Source organism: Pagrus pagrus, assembly GCF_965226575.1.
Source record: "Pagrus pagrus genome assembly, chromosome: 2".
In the NCBI taxonomy this organism is placed as follows: domain Eukaryota; kingdom Metazoa; phylum Chordata; class Actinopteri; order Spariformes; family Sparidae; genus Pagrus; species Pagrus pagrus.
The window spans coordinates 14,411,819-14,437,871 of NC_140186.1; the positions used below are offsets into that span (position 1 = coordinate 14,411,819).

General features: G+C 38.4%; 1 long non-coding RNA gene across 1 annotated transcript in view; it reads left to right on the top strand.

The window, feature by feature from the left end:
* The window catches only part of LOC311266308, a 128,399-nt gene that overhangs the window by 2,205 nt on the left and 100,141 nt on the right, over positions 1 to 26,053 (top strand). The window lies entirely within an intron of this gene.

The window sequence follows — 26,053 nt, forward strand, 5'->3', positions numbered from 1 at the left end:
TTAAAGGACCTTTTTGAGATTATTGGAAGTGAGATATTGATCAAAACCAATTACTGTATTTTTACATACAGGATATCGGTGACGGGATGCACTTTTGTTTCTAAGCACTGATACAGTACGATGTGTTGTGATTTTTAGAACACTGTGTGAGATTAAATGGATGTAGGAAGATATTACTTGCATATCCTTTGCGCATTTGCAACAGGATATATTGTCAGAGGATCAGACTGTCAGGTTGGCACATTTTGTTCAGTGATACCGGTTGGAATGTAAACAGGACAGTATTGCTCTGTGGCACCTTGGGAGAGGATTGATAGATGGGAAATGAACTATTCAGCAGCACTGTTGACAATATAATCACATTTTTGCCAAAGTTTACTATGAAGACATGGAGGGCTCTCGAGAAAATGGAGCAAGCTGGAAGCTCGCAAGGATCAGAGTGAATCAAATATATTGATTTGCAAGCACGTAGCAGTTGTTTATTTTAGGAATACAATTGTTATTGTGATACACAGTGTTGGTTATGGTCTTTGCTTAAATGATATGGTGTAGTTCAAATTGAAGAAGCACTTCATTTGTTTAACATAGCCCTCATAGCCGAATCATTAACTACACTAGAGAATCAATGTGTTGTGTCGGTATGTGTCCACTGCCTTACCTGAGTGACAACCTATCAGCAGAGCTCGACCAACACTGGATTTGAGGGGCTGATACTGATACTACAGATATCCATCAAAGTTGATCCCTCAAATGTGGTCAAGCACTTGTGAAAAAGATATGTAATGGAGGCACAATATTTTACAGTTTAAAGCTAAAGTAGATAGTTCTGGAGAAGGATAGTTGATTATTGAGTCTCATTCCCAGGTCGTCGAATACTAATGCTTTGGGTTGGCTACCTGGACACTGGCCATCCCAAAGTTTGCAAATGGATTTACTTTTATCCATCACTTTTCCCTCTTTATCCAAACTGCTCTGATGCTTCAGCATCATTATTAGTGTATGTGTTAAACAAAGCCTCTTCTAGCTAGCTAACCCCCCCCTTTTTGTGTCAATGAGGAGAACAATAGAACAGTTCACCGAGGGCAATAGGATATGCAGTGATTCACTTCACTTTAAGAATACCGCCGCTGGAGAACGAGATGCCACTAGCCACTTCTAAGCATTGGAATCGAGGCCGATCTAGGCATATTTCAATGGATCAGTATCTTTGAGAAAGTTGATTTCTTTGTTTTCCCCCAGAGTTTGAATTACTTTGAAAAATTGACATCCATTTTGTCAGTGTATCATATACCATGTGATTTGTGGCGCTGTCTTGGTTTGCAATTGCACAATTCAATTTATGTCAAATAATCCACAACTACAACACTTTTTCAACCAATTGCAGGCAAATGTTGTGGAATATCAAAAGACAAATAGCTCTTTTGGCGTCTTATCCAAACATATCATACCCCAAATCTGATAAAGACCAGATGAAATTGTAGATAGAGTGGCTAAAACGTAAAAAAGTATTTAAAAAACATTAAAAAGATATTCCTCGTTTAGAGGTATGTTGCTTCCCCGTATGTGTATTTACATTTGTTTAACCTGTTGTTAAGATTCTATTGAAGTGCACATTTTAATTGAAATTTGTCAGATGTATTAAAAAATGTATTCAGCAAGGACTTGGCACTTCTAATCTTGTTGGGCCTCTAGTGTTTTGGGATTATGCACACTGAATCATTAGTCCTGGCATGCTGTCTATGGTTGCCAGTATTAGTATCACAAAGGGTATTACAGAGCAGTAAGATTAAGGCTAAATCTTTAGCATAAATAGTTCCTAAAGGGGGAAATGATGCAAAAAATGAAAGTAATATATCCAGAGAAAAAAGATTCTTGTGCCCATAAACTTTCCTTGAATGGTCGCGGTCAGCTATGCTGATGTGAAACCATCAATCTTGTCCCACCTTAATCACCCATCAATTTAGCTGCTGCACTTGTTTTGAAATGAAAAGGACAATGTCAGAGTCCTATACACAGAGTTCTCCATCAAACAGCCAACTCAAAATGATAAATCAATTAATTTATTGCCCTTTATTAACCTTTTGACGTTTGATTGATATTCACATCAATAACAATAAAACGTGTCCTTGCACAGCTCAGGACGAAGCTGATTCAACCTTTGTATCCAAGGTAACCAGAGCCATATAACTGCTTTTGTCAGAGGGTTATGATAATGGGTTGTTGGAAGTGTGTCCATCAACCCATTATTCAAGAAATTACAGTCATTTTCAAGCTATTAGAATAGTACTTTTTTTTCTTTTGTATATAAATCTCTGCGTGCTGTGGTGTTACAACGTTTCACATCTTTTCACCTGCCACAAAATAAAATGTACTTTTTACTTTTTCCAGACTCCAACAGTGTGCCTTGATGAAACAAGGAGGGATGATGGTGTTTTGTGTTCTCCACACCAAAGACAATGGCCTCTAGTTTGAGGGCAGTAAATCTGCTAAATCAAGTGAAAACTAAGCACAGTGTTTCACACAGGCATGGAGCAAACATCCCAGTAGTGCCAGCACAGTGGCGTTTCATTCTCCTTATTTGGCAACATTTGAAAGGATGCATAAGCTCAGTTGAAATAAAAAACTCTGTGCACCAATACTGGATTAGCTCATATTTAAAGTCTATTTTCAGGCACAAATAACATTTTGATGCGGTCCTGATCATTTGTACAAGTTATACACATACAATGAATATAGAGTAGTGTGTGCCGTATCAATGTTTTTTTTGAAAGAGAAAAGTTTTACATTTCAGCATTAGTTTTGGTCCTGCAAATTATGACATATTCAAACACCTGTCTCACATTTTATGCTAGTTTCTGGTGAGGTCAACATCCTACAGCTTAATCTCCTGACAGAGTGACATCACCTATAATTAAACCTATTGAATATATCTTGCCATCATCTCTGTGACTGTCACGTCCTTGTGACCACCTTCCATTTCAGTCAAGGACCATTTTACTTAAGCAAAACATTTTCTAGGCATCTAACTCCATAACAAAACCATTCTTTTCTATTTCTGTCATGGTGCAGCCCTGTAATTACACTGTGTTGACAGCTGGAGCAATATTTTATCATTCCATTGCTTCTGTGAGTTCCCTGATATCACCACTGTCACTGATAAATATTCAATGTTTTTGTCTGCTGATTACAGACAGAAGGACTTCAATTTGTGAAGTTCTTCTTTTTACTCTTGCTAAATTGTTTGTTCATGAAAATTGCTGACAGAGATTAAGTGGTAGCCTGAAAGTTTATAGGGACGCAAAGTCAAGCCCCATGGGACCTTGTTTCAGAAAAGATATGTACAGTCGTCAATAGGGTGAGACAAATACATTTTTGATCCTGTTTGAATTGTGCCAGGAATTACACATATGATGTTGATGTCAATTTCAAAGACCATTTGGCAAGTCAAGAAAGTCATGGAAACTAATGAACAGTTTCCATGAAAGTGCAGTTACTCACATACAGGTGAGATTAATCAAGTTAAAACGATCCATTTATGATAAGTTTCTGCATTGATGAGGGTTTACTGAATCCCACGGTGCATTGTGCATTGGGATAATTCTTTTAAAGGCTTAGTTAAAAACTTTAGCAATGTAGTTTATAATGGAACACAGATTTTACACATCAAAGTCTACTAAAAGGTTTGGCAGTACTGTATCAGTGAAAAAAAGTTTTATGAAGCCTCACATGGCTCCAGACCTTTGTAGCTAGCGTCCTCATCTCTGATTGAGGCTATCAAATTGAGGCTAGATTAGCCACTAATAGTCTAACACACATATCTCAGACTCACCTGTTTGTGCTTGCGTTGTGGGTAATGTAGGCATCAGGTTTTGACAATGAAACCTTCCCTAATGGCAGACAGTGAGGTGGGCAGGAATTGGAGGACTGTCCTCTAGCTGGAGGAGAAGCTGTATTACATACTGATTTACAGTAGGTGAGTTAGGGAAGTAAAGGCTGGGCTGAAAAAAAGATGTTTCTGTATAAGAGATGATATTTTACATGCACAAAAAGCGATTCAACACACTACAGGAAAGGAATAAACTGAAAAAGCATGCTATGGCCTCTGTAATAACTTATAACTAACTCATCACAATAATGAAAGCCTTAGATCCTGCAAAAAATAATTAGTGTTTTTGTATGTAAGCATGCATGAGACACTGTTAACTTGCATACGATTCTGACAGTTGATGAAATATCACATCTGGCACATCTGTACAGGTAATTAAGCCGACCCAGACGTATTGATTTTTCTTCACAAATCTGTTCTAGAGAGTAAAATTCAAGGCAGTTGAGGTCGAAAAACTCCTATTAAAAAAACTAATCGTGTATTGACAGCTTTTCAAAAGGGGATTCTTAACTAGATGATATGTCAGGTTTAGTTCAACAGAGAAACTCAGCTCAAGCGCTCACAGTTGATTTGGCATCGAGATTCCCTGCAGTCGACAGTATATCCACATTCTAAAAATGGAAAGGGATCCTCACGGCTCAGTTTCCCCTCTATATGACTAATAACTTTAATCAAGCCAATAACTTAATGCTTTGATGAACCTTAGAGCACAGAGCAATTACTATCTGCTGAGGTGGCTTGTTTTATAACTGAGGTGAGAACAGCAATTCCACTCACCCAACTACCTGCCATCAATCAGCAGAGGTGAAATGTTTGAACTTCCCCCGTGAAACTGCATGATGACAGTTAAATGAAGGCCAAGATGATGGCGGCTCTGTGTGATTGAATTTCTCCTTCAGACCAGGCCAGCACTGAGTCACGCACCACAAGAAGTGATCTTGTCAAATTTTCATATTTAATTGATTGAAACTGAGAACAAGCCCAAAGTTTCAAGAAGCACTTAAAGGCCTGTACATCATCTATTGTTTTTCTTCTCTTTTATCTCTGTTCCCATTATTCCTCATAAATTTACATCAAATAATAACTTACACAAGAGATGCGAGTATTTCACAAGTAGAGATGCACTTCCACTGTTTTTACCTATTCCGATTCTGATACCTGAATTGGATATCTGTGAATTGTTTGTATCTATCTATCTATCTATCTATCTATCTATGTAATCATTTATTTATGTATTTATTCATGTTGTATTGTGGGTAAGGTTAGGCCTACATATAGCTGAAACTGCGTCAGTTGATGTTGACGGACTGTGTTTGGGTTCACATCAAGTTTTCACGCTTCTCTCTCAGGCTGTTTTATTTCAGGCATTATCCAGGGTTTGGATTTGGAATTGCAGTATTTTTTTTAGAAATTATAATATACACTCTTCACATATATAATTACTGTATCAGGTATTCTGTCAATGCAATTTGCAACGCAACTGTGATTTTGCTGTTCTGTTCTGTATGGGCGACATCTATTGCATGTCTATCCATCCTGGGAGAGGGATTCCTCCTCTGTGGCTCTTCCTGAAGTTTCTTCCATCTCCCCCCCCCCAAAAAAAAAGTTTTTTTCTCAACATGGCAAGTTTTCCTCACTTGAATCGAGGGTCTTAGGACGGAGGATGTTGCTCACTATACAGATTGTAAATCCCACTGAGACAATGTGATTGTGATTTTGGGTTATATGAATAAAATTGATTTGATTGATCTGATATAGCCATTTTGGATCGTTTATCCAGTGACCATTGTAACCGAGCAGGCACACATTCAAGTTAATGATGTGTTACATAGACACGTAAAACAGTAGAGAGAAGGGGTACAATCACATGTTGAATCTGAGTCGGGTCACCTGAATGGTGACAGAATGCATTTTCTACAGTGTGCGGCAGTGATATTATGGACACTATTACCCCATTTACGTCTGGCATTAACACATGGCCTTTTTTCTGCATACCTGGATATGCAAACATTAATGCAATGTGTAAATACACAGAAAATATTGCGATCAGAAAGCAACAAGCCTCCATAGTGGATAGATTTCAGCCTCATGTAAATGAGAGCTCATCAGAATTAGGGCGGAATCAAGACAGTGTCAACAATTATTAGTTCCAGGTGTGAATTCAAATGGCCATGGATCAGATTTCATTAACGAGCAATCATTACCCTACTGTATCCAGAAACTGATCACATACATTCATACCTGGGCCCTTATTAACAGTGCGTATGTACAGATGCGTGTGATAATTGTTGTTGTAATAATTGTTCAACTCCTTGCTCTGAGTGTCAGACACTCTGAGTCAATAGGAGGACTCTGGAAACTTTGTTTCTCTCTAATGTGCAATAATTAAGACAAACAATGTGCAATAACCCATATATTTTCAACTGTAGAATTATTTATTACACTGTATGGATATATTCTAGAAGAATGTACATTTCTTGTATTTTTGTTCTGTTTTTGTTGTTCTTGCTTATATATAGTTTTTATTATTATTATTATTATTATTATTATTATTATTATTATTATCTATAAACGAGATCTGTGACAGGTAGCTATTCTAAGATGTATCATGGCTCATCTTGCATTACTGGAAGATTTAGTCAACTGGAAAGTTGATCTGTTTGGTTGAAAGCACAGAGTGACTTCTGAGTAGGTACCACTTCCCGAAACAGATATTGCTAGATTCATGCCGTGATTTTGAACTTATGTCGGAGTGGGAAACTAATCTTAAGAAAGCCATTCCTGTGCACAGTCAAGTCCTGTCCACCCTGGGGTTTTTGGCCACCATGAGGTTGGAGATAGCTCAGGAAAAAGATGTTTTGTTACCATATATGGTTAACTGGGTGGTTTTCTGAATGCACATGACCCCAAATGTGGACGAGCATCGGAGAGTTAAAATACTACTAGCTTACTTACTGTTGATGCTTAAATAAAACGTGTAGGAAGACCCTTTTGTGGATGTTTTTTGTCAATTTGTAACTATTATCATCTTCACAGTGTCTGCAGAAATGTTTGCCCACACCTTTTCTCTAGAGAGAAACCCAGACGTGATCATCGTAAGGCTCTCTTACAATGATCATGCCTGACCTCCCTGCTCCCTCCTCCATCCTGAGCCTTGCCATCTCCTCATCTCTCTCATCCCTTCTCCCTCAGCTCACAGCCCAGTAATAATTTCCCCCCTGCAATTAATTCCTCAGCTGACCCCCCTCCTCCTCCCTCCCTCCTTCCCACCTCTCATCACTGTGGCCCTGTCTCCTTGGGCTCCAGGATTTGATGAAATGAAAACTGTTTCCAACAATTATTCTTCCCCCCTCTTCGGTTGTATTCTCCGCTCCACTCCCCTCTCATTCCCCTCCTCAAAATCTCAACAATTAATGGAGCTCTTCATCAAGCTTGCGAAAAAAAGCTCCTCACCTTGACAAATTACGACACTCTTGGGGGGTAAGCACATTATCAAAACCCGACATTTGTTTACATAAAAGATAGTGCTTAATTTGAAAGAGTGAAGGTTTCTCCAGCTTTGCAGAATACAGATTTAATTTGAATTTTGCCAACTCATCTCTCTTTGCTGTCGTGATAAAACATGACATGTTTTCCCTGCAGAGCTGTTGAGTGTGGCCATTTCAGGCACACCGTTGTTGCAAAAATAATGTTTTATAAAAATGTTTTTTTTTATACAGGGTTGGAAACTTTTGAAAGCAGAATGCTCTTTAAAATCTGTTTGGGAGAAATTGCTGCAGATATTGATCGATGCTTAAGTGGAAACAGACAACTTTTCAACTTTGCCCCTCTGTGCTGTTTCCCTGGTATTACTGTTGGCGCAGCTGTCGCAAAGACAGCGTTTGCAGAATGGCTGCCACTATCAGCCTGGTAAACTGAACTACTGAACTACTATATCTACACAATTTAAAGGCTTTACATCAGATGCAGATGCGTGTGATAATAGTACAATAGTTGAAACATTTCACTTAAAACCACATAGGTGGACCTAATAGTGGCATTAGAATTATGATTTTTTGTTGCCAATCCATTTTGATGTTGAGATATTTCATAAGAAAACCCTGAACTTATCTCATCATCCTTTGAACAAGCACGTCTGTATTGAAAAGTCTTGGAAACCCATCTAATAGATGTTGAGATAGATGTCTGGACCAAAGTGGCAGACTGACTACATTCATAATAAATTATTGTTAAAATTAATTGAATGTCAGAGTCAGAGGAGCCTAGTATTCAATACAACAGCGAGGTGGAGAGCTTCATGGAGAGGGTAACAGACTTTACAGAATGAGTTCTTTAAGCATGAATTGAGCAGGTAAATTGATATGTCATCAAATTAAGCTTCTTCTTCTTCTCACCATAAAATTACACAGAATAAAAAGTTCAATTTTTCTGGTAGCAAAGGAGAAAAAGAAAATTCCAATTTAATCCAGTTATTCTACCGCTTCAAACCTCTTCAGAAATGTTGTTACAGCTCTGAAGCCAATAAGCTCTGAATACAGTGAAGTTGTCGACTGGCCCATGTGTTGTGTTTACTCCCACTGAAGCGGAATCAATGTTGTTCATGTACGACATCGTTATTCCAGCGGTGTTAACCAGGCTACAGTACGTGTGAGATTGGGCAGTATGGTTAGCTTGTGTTCATTTATTAATACTATAAAAGGTGACATAGAAAACAGTTATGGTTAGGGGTTGGCGAAAGAAATTGCCTGACACATACAAGCTAACCTTGAGCAGAACAAACAAACAATATGTGTATTGTTTGAAAAATCACTTGTATTAAGACCAAACGGCAACAATGTGTACAGTGCAAAAATCCCTTTACATTTCACATCACAGGTAGCAGATACAGAATTGATGCCAAACAGAAAAACAGTGACAGCATCATAGAGCCACTATTAAAGGTACAATATGTAACTTCTGCCACTAGGGGGCTCTCTATCGAAACAAAATAAAAGACTGTGGAAGTGCAGGGGGAAGAGCTGCTGCTCAGCTGCTCAAAGCCAGCTAGTCGGATATTTTTATGCACTGTAGTGTTGACCGCCGACTTGAGCTGGAGGGGAAATATACTTTACTTCATGAACCTTACTTAACAGAGAGGAAAGGAAGAGAGCGAGAACCGAAATCTCTGTTGAGTGCTGATTTGGTGTTTGCTGTTGTTGCTCACTAATGTTATCTCACAGTTAATGTATGAAAATCTATCGACATGGCTCTGGTCAAAATTTTCAGACGGGGTAAAGTTTTAATCAGGTTAGGTTTAGCCTCGTTTGCCAATTTTCCTATTCCATAAATAGCAACAGCCAACCAAATGAAACGCACCTTACCTTGAATAAACTTGTGGATTGTCTTGGTTTGAAAAACATTTGTACACAACTCAACAAAAATATAACAAAGCTCTTGTCGTTTTTATACATTTTAACGCAGAATTCCTACATATTCCTTTAAACCACATCAGCTTAATGAAATGTAACTCTATGTCACGTAACAGTGCCTTTGAGTTAGTTAATATTACTTTGCTACATTTACATGTACAGGTATTTAATAACTCAGCTGTTGGATATATTCCAATAAAGGGAATGTTTGGGTTCAGGTGTTTACATGCACCTTTTTTACTCTGACTATGTATTTGAAGAGTTTCCATGTATTAATCAAATGACATTTTCCCCAACTCCCATTACAGCATATCCGCCATTACAGCATATCCGCCCACAACATACAGGTGCAGATTTCTATAGCATATACATAGCCCTTTCTTCACCGTGCATAAGAACATGGGTGAGTTGTCACCAATTATTTGTAGATTACAAGGTTTCCTGCAGGAGAGGCGTGTACTGATTGAAAAGCCTACCTGGCTTTTGCCGAGGATTCTACGTAATTGAATGCATGGATGGCTGGAGAAATGGATAGAGTTTTCAGGCATACTAAGTATGCATAAGCTCATGAAAATTACAAATGTATCCTATGGAATCCCAAGCAAATTATTTTCAAAGTGTGATTAATGGTGTCTGTCAAACACTTGGCTTGCACACATACACAAAAAAGATCAATGCCTGGCCACAGGGCAAATGCTTTACATGAGAGAAGGTGGAAGGTTAATATACAGAAATTATTCTTTTACTAGCTCCATATTTAACATTTACTCAAAACCCTCTTTGATTTCCCTTTAAAATACCACAACAGCTACCACTGCCTCTATTGATTATGATATTAACATTATATTTTCTTTTTTAGCTGTCGTTTTGGAGGATATCATAATGGTCTATGACTGAAGTTGAGCGATCAATCTTTTTACATCGAAATTGCATTATGAAAAAGTCAGATTTTCAAATCGAAAGAGCTGCAATTTTAATTAGAACTTAGATAATTAACAGGCTGTGGAAAGTGCAATCTGATGAATTCACCCCCTATGATAACACCTGTCAACATCAGATTTACTGAGCTGTAGTTAAATAATGTTAATTCTGTAAGCTGGGGAAAGAATAAAAGACTGTTTGTTGTCTAGTTAATATTCTCTGCGTGCCACTGTTTGTATATTTATGCTACAGGCTAAAGATGATATTATGGAAGAAGTAACTCTATCATTTTTGATGTTTGAAAAAGTGGACTGTGTATTACTTTATGTCTATCAAAAGAGTGGCATGTTGCCTCATGTGAATTACAGACATGTAAGCAGGTAGCAGGTCGTCTAGTGTAAATGACAGACACTTGGTGAACTGTTGTTGGAATCTTTCAGTTGGACTTTTAAGCATATCATATAATCTTTTTTATTCATCCCATTCGCCAGAATAAATGTTGCCAATGTCTGTTTCTACAAACCAAGGATATGATGAACACATACATTTCTTTATGTTGCAAGTTAACATTTCTTTAGGTTTTCTATTGTTGTATGTTGTGATAATGCTGTGCATTAGATCTGGTTAGGTTTAGGCTCAAAAACCACTTGTTTAGGGTTAAAAAAATATTGTGCAAAGTAAGGTGTATGGTGCAAAGGGGTTGTATTTAGACTACTCATTAGTTAAAGGTGTGTTTTGGGCGGAACATAGATTCAATCAATCAGGGTGTTGTCTCCCATTTCCTTTAATGATGCGCCAGGTCCTAAAGCATTGCTATTAAACAGCGACACTCATCTTATCAGGGACAGGGATGTGGTTTTTGGCTGCTGGACCCTCTGTCTCTGCAGTTTCATAATCATCTGTCCCATCAACAACTGTTTGACTGCATATGAAAAAATACACTAATATTCAACTGAGGAGGACCGCTGCTACGCTGCTGCACGCCTCTGTGGTTTGTGATGCGTGCATCTCAGTCTATCTTCACTGATTATTTAAAACTCCTGACTTGCCGACAGGATTGGTTAGTATGTCATGTTAACAAATCTGCTGTGTTCTTCTGTACATCAAAAGGTCACACACACCATCCAGATTCATACAGTAGTAGTTCAGATGTTTTTCTTGTAATGTTTTTAACTACAGCTTTTAGTTTTGCTGATAAAATGCGTCATGATATTTTCTGCAGTGACAATTTTGTGTTCATGGAAAGAAGTCTGAAAAGCGTTGTGAAGCTGTCTGTGGAGACGCATCTTACAAAGTGTTCTTCAAATAGCGGGAAACACGCTGCGCCTTTGACTTAACAATAGCTTTTTGTTGGTCTATGACGCAGTCGCTTTCTGCTGCTTCAAAAAGCAATCTTCCATCAGTGTGCTGGACCACACCCCTCTTTAAGACCAACACGCCCAGTGTGCAGGTATATTTGCTATTTGCACAGCGTGGGCACAGAAAATGACAACTGCATCAGCCTGAAACTCACAATGACACTCTTCATTAGGCGTGAGATATAGCCCATGATGTTTGTCAATTTTAAAGATAATTTTTCAAATCGAGGACGTTGCAGTTGGTGATAAAACGTGTCCCTGTGAAAAACTGTGGAAATAAGTAATTTGAAATATAACACACCCAACAGTTGCGTAAATGACATTGTCTCGTTAATCCCTGTAGAGCTGGTGCTGTAAACTGAGTCAGACGAGGTAGTTCACTGATCGGTTTTACACAAAAATACATGCTATTTTGCTATTTACTACAAAATGGGACTAACTTGACTTTTAGAATAATCTTTTAAATTGATGAATGTGAAATTCATGGCACAAAAAGAAAAAAAGACCATGTTTAATGTTATTAGGCAGCATCTACAGCCCAGAATCACAATTTAAACTGAAATTGGTCTGAACATTGCACTAGATATTTACTTAAATTCATTATCCCTACCTACCAATGTGAAAACCACATTGTTACAGTATCTGGGCTTTTTAATTTTTTAAGTCCTTTTGAAAGTACATGCCCCTCCAGTTGCACTTTTTGGTGAATAAGGAATTGTGTAATTCATATTTCAGAACATGTACTGAAACTTTGAGAGGCAGGATTCTAAGTGGATTTTTGACCTGGTTAAGATAATCACAAGAAGACACCTTGTCCTCAACCTTTATCAGACTCAGTTCCCCTGACTCCATTGTCCAATTAATGACTGAGAGATGCATTATCCTCAATTTCCTTGTAGCCTATGTGCGCTGTCATTCCTAACCAAGGGCTGTTAAAGCTTGGATTTATATATGAGGCTCCTGCTTGCTCCAGACATGAAGTCCCCAGACTACCACACTCAGATTTAGAGTGAGAGCATTTGTTTTTTGTTTTTTTTCCCACCAATGTTATTGCCCCTACCAGAGCCAGTTTACCTAAATTGGAAATTCACTTGAGTTACAACAGTGTATCAGCTAAGGCACGTCTTGCCCCTCACAGAAAATGGATGACTGGAGCTGTTAAAGGCAGAGAGAGGGAAATGTTAAATTGGCTGTTATTGATTTGTAAAACCAGATTTCTGCAACATTTCATGAAAACTGTTTTTCTAGACAGTTCTTCTTCCTGTTTCTGATGCATTGTATTATCCATCACAAAAAAAGCCCATCTGAATGTTTCAATTCTTTCTTTGTGAATGACGCCGTAGAGAAGCTCACATAAGAATGTATTTACAAGCGAGGCATTTACTGTAGCTGGTATATTTTTACTGACGAACGTCAATCACTGTGCAGCAGGAGATTCAATGTCTTGCTCAAGGCACAGGTGACAGTGGTTTTGACCTTTTACCTCTCCAGTATAGAATTGCCACTTTAAATGATGTGCCAAACTGCTGTCGATTGACTGATACTCTTTACAGCACTACTCAGAGCTTGTAGCCTTTTGATGCAGTGAAGTAGTAGTGATTTGTTATCTTGCTGCTCTTTTCCCCCCATATAACAGGAGGGCATGTCTCAGTCTATCATGTACTCTGCTCCACTATAGTCATCTTTATGTTCCCCTTGTATTCAGAGGAAATCATTCTGCTAACAAATACATGCAGGAGAAATATTGTAACATATTTGTGTTCATGGTGTTATTGCTCATTCAGTACTTTTATGTCACTGTAAAAGGAAAAATCGCTCAGCCCAATGAGTCCACATGATCTATACAGGTGGTAAGAGCTGTCTTGTATTCTTTTTTATTATTAATTAATTTTTTAAACAGGCTGTTAAAAAACTACCTCTTGGAAATATCAGCCAATGATAATCAGCTTTTCATGCTGCCCAAGCCAAAGCACAGCGCATTTTCATAAAACATGACCCTTGTGAGAAACATCTACATGATTTTTGGCAGACACCAAGGCTACCTGACATTTAATTACCTTTCTCAAAGTTATTTTTTGAAATGGTTTGGGTTTGACTGTAAAAGCTGTTCCATGCATCTTATGTAAATGGATACAAGAATACAAACTTCCACATAGGGCGCCAGTGTTTCTCACAGTTTGCGAATGTACTTTTGGTGCTTGATGTGGTGACAAGGTTCATTATAAACATATACTCAAACTAAAGTTTATATATAACTCTATTGCATGTTTCTCTTTGCATGAGCTGACATCTTTAATCAATCAACTCACCTTCAATCGTGTTAAACAGTTACGATATTCATTTTGTGGGGGAATGAGACTATGGTTTAATCAAAAATATCTTTACATATACAAGGCTCAATGGAATTTGTCTTGTTGTTGCCTTAAACAAATCTGTAATTTTAATCAACAACCTGCCATTGGCAGAGATCATGGCACTATCTTTCAGATTGGCAACTACATCATGGTCACAGGGGAAACTGTTGAAATTACTTGGAAAAGTCAGTCACTTCTTCACACACATACATATACCTGTGCTCATAGTTATGCTGTTTAAAGTTGCAAAACTTTCCTGGAGAAAGGCATTGTTACAAGTGACAAAATCCCTTAAGATCTTTTCCTTGTATTCTTAAAACACTGGCTGTTTGCTCTTTCATAACGATCTGTAGACCTTGCTTTTGTCTTCTAGTGCCAGACACTGGCTTTTTTCAGACTGCCGGCATATTTGTTTCTCAATTCAGATCTTTAAGACAGGCTGTCTGCTCTGTTGTATGCAAGTTATTAGATTGCATTTGTGGGTCCAGACATCACCAACTTATCCTTGTCTGTATGTTGGTACACTGGTAACACTGCTTTCCAGAAATGGGAATTCAAAATCTCGCTTCCAAACAATCATGATGTCAAGTTGCTGTGCAGAACTCCTCCATCTCACCAGACTGCTCTGCTAGCTGGCCGCTCTGGTGCGCTTCCATCACCTTAGTTTTGCTGTAGTGTCGCATTGTGAGTGACATAAATTACACTTTAAATTCAGATTTGAGTGTCCAGGGCATCCAGACTCAGACGGATCTGTAGTATTGTAAGTGGATTTGCATTTCAAACCTCCTCCAGATGTGGCTTGGATCCGAATAGAATAGCATTTCATGTCTTTTTTTTGCTGTCTGGGCTTTCTAAAGTTAACCTCGATTTGGCTAGTTGGTGTGTGTACCTGTGTAACAAGGTATTCTGGCATACCGGTTTTCACAGTCTATACAATGAAAAGACATCCAGACAAGGAATAAAAAAAAATACAAACAAAAGAAAAAACATACACAGAAACATTACAGACAATTCAACCACACTGTGCCCAAGCTATTTCAAGCGCTTATGACTGAGGGCACAAAAGTCCTCCCAAAGCATGTCTTTTTTCTCACTGATTGGTTGTCTGTATCGGCAGCCAGAGTGAAGGAGGGCAAAGAATGGACTGAAATATGAGCAGCATCATTTTTTTTTTTCTCTTTTTTCTTTTTAATCAATACTTATTTGGACAATAAATGGCACAATCACAGAAATAAAAGTAGTCGTTCCATACAGCAGTAGCAGAGTCAGAACATAGAGAGCAGGAGTCATATTTCACTTCTCATGTGAAGGGACTAAGAACCCAGTGAGCAAAAAGTGGTCTAGAGCACGTCTTTTAGGCGTCATTTATGGACATCCAAGACGTCTAAAAGACGTCCTCTGGGGAGCCAGAATGAAAGTTTTGTATACGTCTTTTCAGGACGTTGTATAGACGTTTATATGTTGTTTGTCGACTAATTCTGGCTGTCAATGGACGTCCAGCTCATGGCCTGGCCCGATGGACATGATATCAACCTGTTTTGGACATCTACAGACGTTGCCTGCTCAGTGGGAAGAGTTGACAGATGAGGATTTGTTGTCAAAGCAAAAGGCAAAATAATGTTTTGTAATATTTCAAATTTAAACCCACTGCCCCAATAGGGAACCTGATAATGTAAGTGAGCAAAAAGGAGTTGGTTACTACACAGAGAAGTTGTAGGTGTGCAGCCTGTCGCCTGTACTTCTTCATCTAACAGCTCACTGTGGCTGCTCCTTCATGTTCCATTACTCACTCAATATTTCATGCTGATTCGTTGTCAATGACTGTTGTCTTGTTCTGGAGATGCATTTTTAATGCACGATAGCGTTAAGTGCTAAACTAAAAAAACTCAACAAACAATTGCATTTCCTGTGAAAGTCAACTAGTGTCCAAAAATTATGAAAAGGTGGGAACATTTCTTCACTGTGACATCTCTAATCAGATGCTTATAAATGGTTTCGAGTCAGTGGCAGTCCATACAACCCCTGTGACAAAGTGCAACAGCAAGTGGTCCACTTCAACTCTTATACCAAAACTCCTATCTTGCTCTCATAGAGACTCTCAATGACCGCCCTTTACTGACAGATACTCTGTAGGTTGGCATGTTTAGACATCTTAGAAACTAATCCCGTATCATATTTGTGTATAATTGTGAGGAATTTAAATTGACACCATACACGCGTCTGTTGTCCCGCTATGACCTCTGCATCGTAATAGGCCTGTGCATCACATTTAAAGTTGGCATTTTCATTGCCTTGATGATGCAACTACAAAGACTCAGTGCCAGTTTGTGCATCAAAAGGTTTCAAGTCAGTGCCAGAAGCTGCTGCTCAGCTGTTCCCTCTGACAGACATATTGCACACACCAGCAGTCAATCTGAGTATCCATCTCTTGCCTCAGTGGCCATTATGTAGTGTGATTTGCTTCATTTTAGAAATAATGACATTTGTAATTTGGTGTGTGCAGTGTTCTATCATTTCATTCTGGGATGATGGCATGTGATAAGTGGTATGAGATGGACATTGATACTGTTGGGGAAAGAGGTCACACTGATTGGAAAGGGTCAACCTTGGTTTTAGCTTGAATGTTTCATCACGGCTTTATTGGTATGGAGGCAACAGCCGCAATACTCCACTCATTCAGTTATTTCATTTGTCTGTGTACCATTTATCTTTTCATGAAAGACACTGGTGTAGTGACTTCCAAGTACTGTTGCCATGCAACGCTATGTGAGCAGAAAATGAGCATTAGATGTTTTAGTTTATTATTGACACAGGTATCATACATCTTCTTTTCTGCAAATCCTCTACATGGCAATCAAAAATCTTCATTTTTTTCATTAGATTAAATCATTAATCATTTGGTAGATGCTTTCATCCAAAGGGACTTCCCACATTCATTGGGAGAAATTTGGGGTTCATTGCCTTGGTGAGGGATACTACCTGTAGACAGGAGGACATGAGCTGCAGCCACCCTTTTTACAAAATACACCAACATTACATGTTCAACCAATACCATAAAAAAAAATTCTGTTTATCAAAGTGCTCTTGAATTTCTCTCTTGCCGTTGGACACCGTTACATGAATTTATTAGCTGTAGTGGAGCTTTAATGCATACTACCATTGACATTTCTCAGCAGATAAGTAAGAGCATTTGAAACGGAAATGTCAATGTTCAAATTTCCATTTTTTTCATGTATGTCGGCTTCAAGGTTGAGTTCAAAAAAAGTTTATTTTTGGAAACTGTTCTCAACAAAGCAATCTCACTTCATGGTATATTTAGTAGCTGTTTATCTGTTAATGAAATAACAGCAGACAACTTACACAGATGAAGATCATGTGATATGGCCAAAAATTCCAATAAAGCTGCTATATGGACCCTGATGTGAGATTGTTTTGTTTTCAACCAAAGTTCTCTTGATCATACTAGATTATTGCTTGCACTGATCTTAATATCTACTCTCTATTTGATTTGTGACTTATCCTGAGTCGTGCCTGACACCCTGGTTTTACTTCCTGTCAATTTTAAAAATAGTGCTCAGGTATCTTTTATCTCCTCATCCTTCATTTGTGACGTCAACTGCCCATTGTCCAGTGTCCTTGTCTTGCTCGTCTTTATCAATACTGGCTTGGTAACTCCGTCCGTCTCGCTTAATTGATTTCTAATGCTTTCGTCTGCACTGAGTCAGAAAAGAACAAATAATTTATTATGCCAGTCTGAAGGGCATCCACTGTGTGTATGTGACCTCAGGAAGATGAATATCCATGAGTAACACTTCAAGAATTTAAAAGGCTTCAAACTTTCAAGTTGTAATCTTATAATAATTTTTTCCTCGGACCGATTCAGTCAGTACTTATTCAGGGAATATGTAGCACCAGAGCACTGAAACTGAGTGATTAATGACCACTGAAGTGAAATTTATTATCAATTTGCTCTCCGTGATCCATTAACTTGGCTGCGATGTTCAAGTATCATTTTACTGTGACTTTTGTCACTCACCGGCATGAGGAAGCTCCATTTTCAGACATAAAAATGTAATATTGGCTTCATATATGAAGAAATTACATGTACGGTATTTAACACAATGTCCACGATGTCTCGACATGTAAGTTGGTGATTAACTGGATCTACTCTAAACCAACAGCACAATAATGACCAATAACCAGCTTGATCAATAACAATAGTTTGGAGCAGGAAAAAATGTATACGCCCAGTAGCTGGCCCACAAAACTTTATTTAGATTTGTGAGTATATCACATGAGTAAATCACTCTTGCAGGGCGTTGGCGTTCTTGAAGAAACTTGTAGCAGGAACTACCACAAAAGCAGTTTGCAAGGTTTTTATGTCTTTCTGTCAGCATGATTGAATCACAACTGTGAAGATACAGTCACAAAATATGTGTGTGGTTGAGATCAAAATGAATGCTGAGCTTGAAGATGGGTCTGGTCAAAATTAGTGGGGTGGCCCCCCCATACTTTAAGCCCCTGGCTCACATACATATCGATGAAGTCAAGAAATATGACAGATATGTCGATCACATTGAAGGCCAAGTTCGCAGAGGGGCGGGGTTAGACCACATGTTGACGGCCCCCGGCTTGTGTGATCCCATCGCAAAATGGTCTCTAGTTATTTTATTTCTATAGGTTTTTTAGATGATCAAAAAAAGCTCAGAGCCATTGGAGCATGATTTTAATTGTCTTCAAATTTCTCAATGATGTCAATTTTTACGACAGAAATGTTGAGAGAAAGCAAATTACCTGGTGATTCTAGTCATCTTTCTTCTGACAGTGATAAATAATGTATTGATTAATTTGTTTTCCATTCTCTGCTGAAAAAAAACCAAAAAGCTTGCCATAAAATATCCAATACAAAACTAACTTTACTCTTGTTCTCATGCAAACAGCTTAAATATTGTTGTTATTGTGTTGTCGCTCTTGGTGGTAGACAAACTGGTGTCTTCTCCACACTGAATTCCTGACAGATGAGAGACGAAACAAATGAGGCTGCATGAAAAAATGTTGCACAACATGCAAATCAAACACTTTTGCCTTTATTTCCCCCTCTTATTAATACACATTCAAGACATGTTACCACCTGTCAGTTAACTTGCCCAAGCCATTATGTTAATGTTTACTACAGATGACAAAGTTAATCTAGTCTCTCTTCAGCTTTCATGAAAACTGTCTGTGACCAAAATCTTAACACAGTTTTTTTTTAAAAATTGCTACTGCTCATTTACAGTTAATCAATAACCCATTTTATCTTGTCTCTCACACAAAGACTTGCTCTCATAGTCTCACACACAACCACAGCTATTCCTTTTTCATGCTGCGATTGTAAATGAATCCCAGCAGAGAGGCCTGTGGTGCCCGGAGGCCATGCCTGTCTCCTTCCTATTTGTGCCCTGCTTCCTCCCACCATGCTCCTTGAATCATGCATCATGTATGTGGATCCTCCCCTGTGAGGAGAATGACTAAATCTAGTTGTTTATTCATTAAGTCAGGTGGTAACCGCAGGCGATCAATAACATCTCCTAGCCATATCAAAAGCTCTCTATAAAGTAGGATGCAGTCTGTGTGATTGATAATGAGAAACCATGAGAAACCTCCCACTTTCCCCATTGATAAGATACTGACAGAGACCAAATATCACTGCCCTGTGGAGTGAGGCTAACTCTTCCCAGCCTATTAATTCAAAAGACAAAGTTCATGTTGCCATTTCAACACACTTCACTCCTAGTTCTTAGCACGGATAACCAACTTAATCAGAACAGTAACCAAGAGTGTTGTGAGTCGGAGAATGATGGAACGATGGTCCTTTGCTGTCCGAGCAGCATGCCTGCGATTTGTCATCTTAACACGACAGTCCTTTTTACTGATCCAGTGGATTAGTTTAAATGATGACAAAAAACAGCTCTACTGCAATACATCATGCCACTGCAGTGCTACAATGAGCCAAATAAATATCCAGCGTAGCGCACTTAACCTGCTTTCAACAGCTCACTCTCTCTCCACATTGTAGAAAATTACCAGTTACTGAGTGGGTCTGTAGAGTAACTAGGTAGAACAAAATTACATTGACATTATTAAAAAAACAAGGTCTGTTTTTTTTTTTTCTTAAAATGAATGTGTGCAGGAGCTCTGTACCATTTGTATCTACTGTATGTGCTGTTCAACATTGATAACTATACTCGTATTGTTGTGTCAGACAGAGAGAAGGACATATATATATATATATATATATACACACACACACACACACACACATATATATACATATATATATGTGTGTGTGTGTGTGTGTGTGTGTGTGTGTGTGTATATGTATATATATATATATACATTTCCAAAGACTTACAGAAGGTATGGCCAGTGGGTATAATGTAACTAGGTAGATTCACTCAAAGTACTACACAATATGTAACGATTTTAACTTATCTGTTCTTTACTTGGGTATTTCCATTGTATGCTAACTTTATCCTTTTACTCATTAATTTGACATCTACTAGTTACTGTTCAGATTCAGATTAAACAAAATTAAAATGTATTGTTATATGTTTATAACAAATGTACACCTGTCCATCAATATGTATAATTTATATATATATATAATGAGTACTCAAACATTTGGTACTTCAACCAATCCATCAGCGCAGATGATGTTGTTATTCTTTGGCCATTATATTGTGCAGTCAACATTTGCTTCATAATGATAAGTTAAAGCTAAAAACTTGCTTGTTGCCAATTAAAACTTTCAGTGCGTAACTTTTGTCTCCCTCCTCTGGCAGTGAGAGTAATTACACAAACACTGCCATGTTCTTATGATGCCATAGGCTCCACCATACTCCTGTTTGCTCTGCTGTGCAAGCCAGTCTTCGCTGGTTGGTGTTAAACACATTGCCACCAGTGCAACAGGGTTGGAAACTCGCCACGGATTCAAAAACTCAGGTAAACAAAGAAATACAGAGAGATTTATCTGGTGGTGATAGGCTTAATCAGCATACTGTGATGTTTATTTAACTGTCCCACACTGCAGATTTAGGTAAAAGATTTGATTACTTTTACCAGCTTTGAGTATGTGAAGACAAACAAATGGACAACACCCAAAGCTTATTTACAGACCAGCTGAAGAGAAAGAAACAACGAGCCATTAGTGTTTCAATATGGTGATAAAAGTAACCTTGCTCTCTTCCAGGATAAAAGCATTATAAGGCTTAAATGGAGACCGCATGGCAGCGTTTACAGAGGATCTATTTAATAAGCACACAAGGCAAGGTGTTCTGTAGCATCCTGAATCAGATTTATCTCAAATCTGAAACTGAGAGAAATGAAAGTGTGTTTGTGTGTGTGAGAGAGAAAGGTATCTTCCCTGGAAAGATAATCTTCGCAATATCCTGGAGTCTGTGATGTGCTGTTGTTTTCTAATCTTGTAGTTTGAGTGAGGTTCATTATTCAAGAGCAGATAATCTCTTACATTTCTCTCTGTGTTGGATGCAGGCAGATCTCAATATTATTAAGTATTTTAAAACTCCCTGAATCAGAGCCTTGCTTTAGTCAACTACAAGTTGTCCTTTGATATAAATACCAGTTTGGCAGATGGTTGGGGCAATGCATAATGTTTTACTAAGTCGGGGGTTTGGAGTTTGAATGGCAGGTGAAGGCATACATGCATTGTGCATCAACTTTGGCATTCCAAAAATTCTTCTCCTTCTGTTCTTTGGTCCTGATCTAAGAGTGTGTGAATTGCGATGTAAACTTGTATAGCTGATTTAACACAAATTGCACATTCCCCATTCATTCAAGAAGTGTAAACTTGATCAGAAAATTGTCACATTCTTCGCGTGGTCCCTCCAGCTTTGTGATGTTGGTCTAAATGAACACAACTGGCTCTGTTACCAAGTTGAAAGCCAGCGAGTGTTATTGTCTTTGTTTTAGCAGTAACAACTTGGGTCAGGGGTTTAAACCTGGGTGGCACTTTGAACCACCCATGCATTAGGCCCTGATCACACAGTGACTCGTCGCTACAAAGAGTGTTTTGGACAAAACAGCGTGCTGTCCTGTGCGCATCTATAATGAATAGGAAAAGGAGTGGGTTTTTTCACCCTTGCACTGAAAAGTTGAATATGTTTCAACTAAAAACTGCTAGAACAGAGCTATACTATAGGAAAACAATGGTTTTGCTTGCGACGCATTTCTGATCACTCCTTTTTAGGGAAACTCATTGTTGGAGGGTGAAAACAAGAAGCTGGTTACAGTATGTAAAGCATAGGCAAGTGTTGTAAAAAGTACCCCCAAGTCATAATTGAGAAAAGGTGAAGATATTGTGGTAAAATATTGGTAATAGTGAAAGTCACCCATACAAATAGAACTTGAATGAAAGTCTTAGAATCTGATAATAAATGTCCTTGAGTATCAAAAATATGTTCTTGCAATCAATGTTTCAAAAATAAAAGTACAATCAAAAGTACAACTAAAAGTAAGTTATATACGTTATATACGGGACTATCAATTATCAGCCCAGCTGATCTGATGTTGGATCTGATATTCAGCGTTTCGCTGATTATTGGAATAACTTTCTTTTTTTAAATCCGATTGCTGACATTTAAATGTGCCACTTGATGGCATTGATGCATCATGCAATCTGCAAAGTAACTAGCAACCAAACTGTTGTTGTACTAGATGAAAATGGAAATACTCAAGTCAAGTACAAGTGCCTAAATATTGTACAGTACTTGAGTAAATGTATTTAGTTACATTACAACACTGGGCATAGGTAGCACATGTCTGTCTGTAGTGCAGTAGTGAGAGTTAGCAGTAACAAGGTCTGCAGTGCAAAGCAAACTGGACACACCAAGTTGTAAATGACGAAGTAAATTTTTGCAAAAACAAATGTAATAAAACATCAAAACTTATTTTTAAATATTGTTTTAATATAGCTGATTACGTACCAGTAACCATCACCATTGAGTGTTTCCCCCTCAATCCACTGTATGATGATGATAGGATTGTGTGCACACATGGTCTGGGATAGGACACACAGTGCATGAACGTCATCTTTGTGTTACGTAGGCGGTAATCAAGACTCCCCAGGCAAGTGCTTGTGATTGAGGACAGTCTGTCTCTGTCTTTGTTTGCTTCAAGTGTATTGATGTGGGCAGTTAATATTACATGATCATCACAATGTTTTGATTAAACCACAAGTACTGTCACTATTTGATTACAGAACACAGATGTTATCTCTGCAGGGGATATGCCACTTCTGGTCTGGCACAGTGTTCAAAGTCATTGTGTTATTACAATTGTGTTATTATTTCATCAAACAGCAACACATAAAGTAATCAGTACCGTAATCATGGCTCAAGCTCACAAACCCTTTTTTTTTTTTTTTTTGCAATCAATTGGCTCAATATTACATTTTTCTTCTCATTTCCTTTTTTTGCTAAATGATGGCAGAAAGATGTTTATTTTTTTTGTTTTATCTCACATTAGACAGATGCACCAGACAGAAACAAAGGTAACTCAGAATACATAACAGAAACAGAGCAAACCTGTCTGCCTTTCCTCACCTGGTACAAAAGACATGTGCATGATCAAGGTACACCTGTTTCTCTTTTTGGTTTTCTTTTCTGGATAAGATTTTACACTTGATCACATAGCCTAAAAAAAAGAGGCATATTAGTGCTCTATAGCAATATCTATGAGCTGGGTTGCACATTGGAATCTGATTTGAAATTGAAATGCCTTTTTTGAATTACTCATATAGAGTGGAGCGTGGGAACAACAATAAACCCAGGCCTTTCAGAACACCATATCTTTGCAGCAAAAATCTAATACGCAGTGTAGCCTACTAAAGGGTTTCAAGGCTGTATGTGTGCGTGCATGTGGCGAAGCAGTGTTTAGTGGTCTCTCTCTCTCAAAACACATCAAAGTGAAGCAGAGGCAATGGTAAGGTCTCTGCATCATGCCCGATAAGAGGAAGTTTCCATTAAGTCGCTTTGCCTCACAGGGATTAAAGAAAAAATTCTCTTCTTCCTCTTAAAATGCTTTCCGAATGCTCCCCATTTTTTCCTTTTTTCTACTCCTGCTGGTGCTCCCTCTTATACAGCGTTTATTGCCGTGGTGACATCTCTTTTTCCATGACCTCCACTTTAAACTCTTGGTCTTTATTCATTTGTTGCAATGATTTTGCAGCATGAAACGAATGTCTGAATGCCACCAATGTGTTGAAGGCGTTTGAAATCTGCGACCCAGTCAGGATCTCTACACAGATTAAAAAGAAAGGCATGATTCAAAAGATTTATGCGCTCCTGGTGATTCACATCAGAAATTACAGAGACTCCTCGACACAGCCTCGACTTAAAGATGACCCTACAGGTACCGACAGTTCTTATGAAGAATAGCAGCATCAAACTATACATGTGTGGTGGCAGGTGGTAGCTGATTTATAGCTCCTCAAAAAGCCATGAATAATAGTTTTGTTACAGTCCTTTCCAGGAGGGATCTGACTTACAGTGCCACTGATCATGGTCCCAGTTGTGCGATGACCCTCTCTTTCATCTCTAGCATCTATCTGACATGATCCCAGCACTCCAACAGTGCAAGCCATCTGCCATCTGTCTGCCTGTTGTTAGTTAATTTAAAGGGACAATGCCAGTTCAAAAAAACTAAACATGCCTCCTGAAGCTGGAACATGAAATACACTTGTGCTCACTGAATCTTTCATTTTATCTTTAACTCACCACAACACATTCACTCCTTAATTACACGCCGCATGAATGAGTAAGTAAAAGTTGGCCTGAACGCAGGCTGATGATAGGAAGGTAGCAAGGTCCATAACCCTGATCTGCCATTAAATTATATCGTGGTTGTACTGGGCAACTTGCATGTGTAAAATGTGTGTGAGACTGTGAACAGGGGATTCCTGGGGAAAAATAATTACTCTCAGCACCACTTGACTGGATAAATAAAGGTTTGTATGCGCCCAGAAGGACACCTGCTGCCACACTGTAAGATGCATATACTGTTGGCTTGAAATATCGATGCAATTTTTCATCCAGCTTTTGTAGCTGAGGCTGTGAGCAGGTCATTCACGTAAAAATGCATTACCGGAAAGATGAGCTGGAACCAGCTGAGTTTTAAGTCCTATAGTGCTATCCATCTATGGACATAATGGAAATGATGAAAAATCCCTCTCTTGGGACTTCTACCTATTTCCCTTCTACTTGAGGTGAATACACAAGCTTTAATGCACACTACATACACCATAATGTCGATGTTGCTACCCTTAAAGGGGCTCATGAAACTTCGGAGATGACTCATGAACGTAGATAAAATCATATCCTTTGGACTGTCATGGAAAATGTGCAAAGAAATCCACAGTCGAGCCACATTAAACAACGTAAACAAGTTACAGGCTTGTAAAGGCAAAGATATAGGGATGGTCTCATTTTTACATCACGTTACAATCTGCTCACATATGGCCAATAAGAAATTGATTACTACATGTAAATTGCTTTAAATTTTTACATAGAGCCCATTCAACAAGCATTAACAAATGACCACAATGTCTTTCCACAATCACGTCTCCTTTGGTCAAAATAAATCCTCAATTCACTGAGTAAGATGTAAAAATATTGTGGCTCTACACTTTGTTTTTCCCGCTGCACGCCTCTATCTCTATCTGCTTTGTCTTGCAATCCCCGGAATTGTAGTCCTGATCGAAGCTGCTGTAAATCGTATTCATACTGTATCCCTTGTCTTCAGACTGACCTCTGTCGGTCTTGAAGGCTGTTCATTGCCAGTTCAGCATGTTCACTCTCAGGCTGCTAAACCCAGTTGAGTTCAGTCGTTGCTGGTTGTCTCTGTCGAGGTAATCTCAAGAAATGCTGTTACATATTGAACCTGAACACTGGTCTCAGATGACCAAACCTGATGGCTTCATGACAAGTATTTTTCTTTTTTTTCTAATTGTGCTCCTTCACCAAGCATTGTCTGTCCTGGTCTGAACCAGGTAATAATCATATTTATTGTTTCATTAATTCTTAAAACATAAAACAAAAGGTCTTGATCCTAGATCGATTACCTCATTGC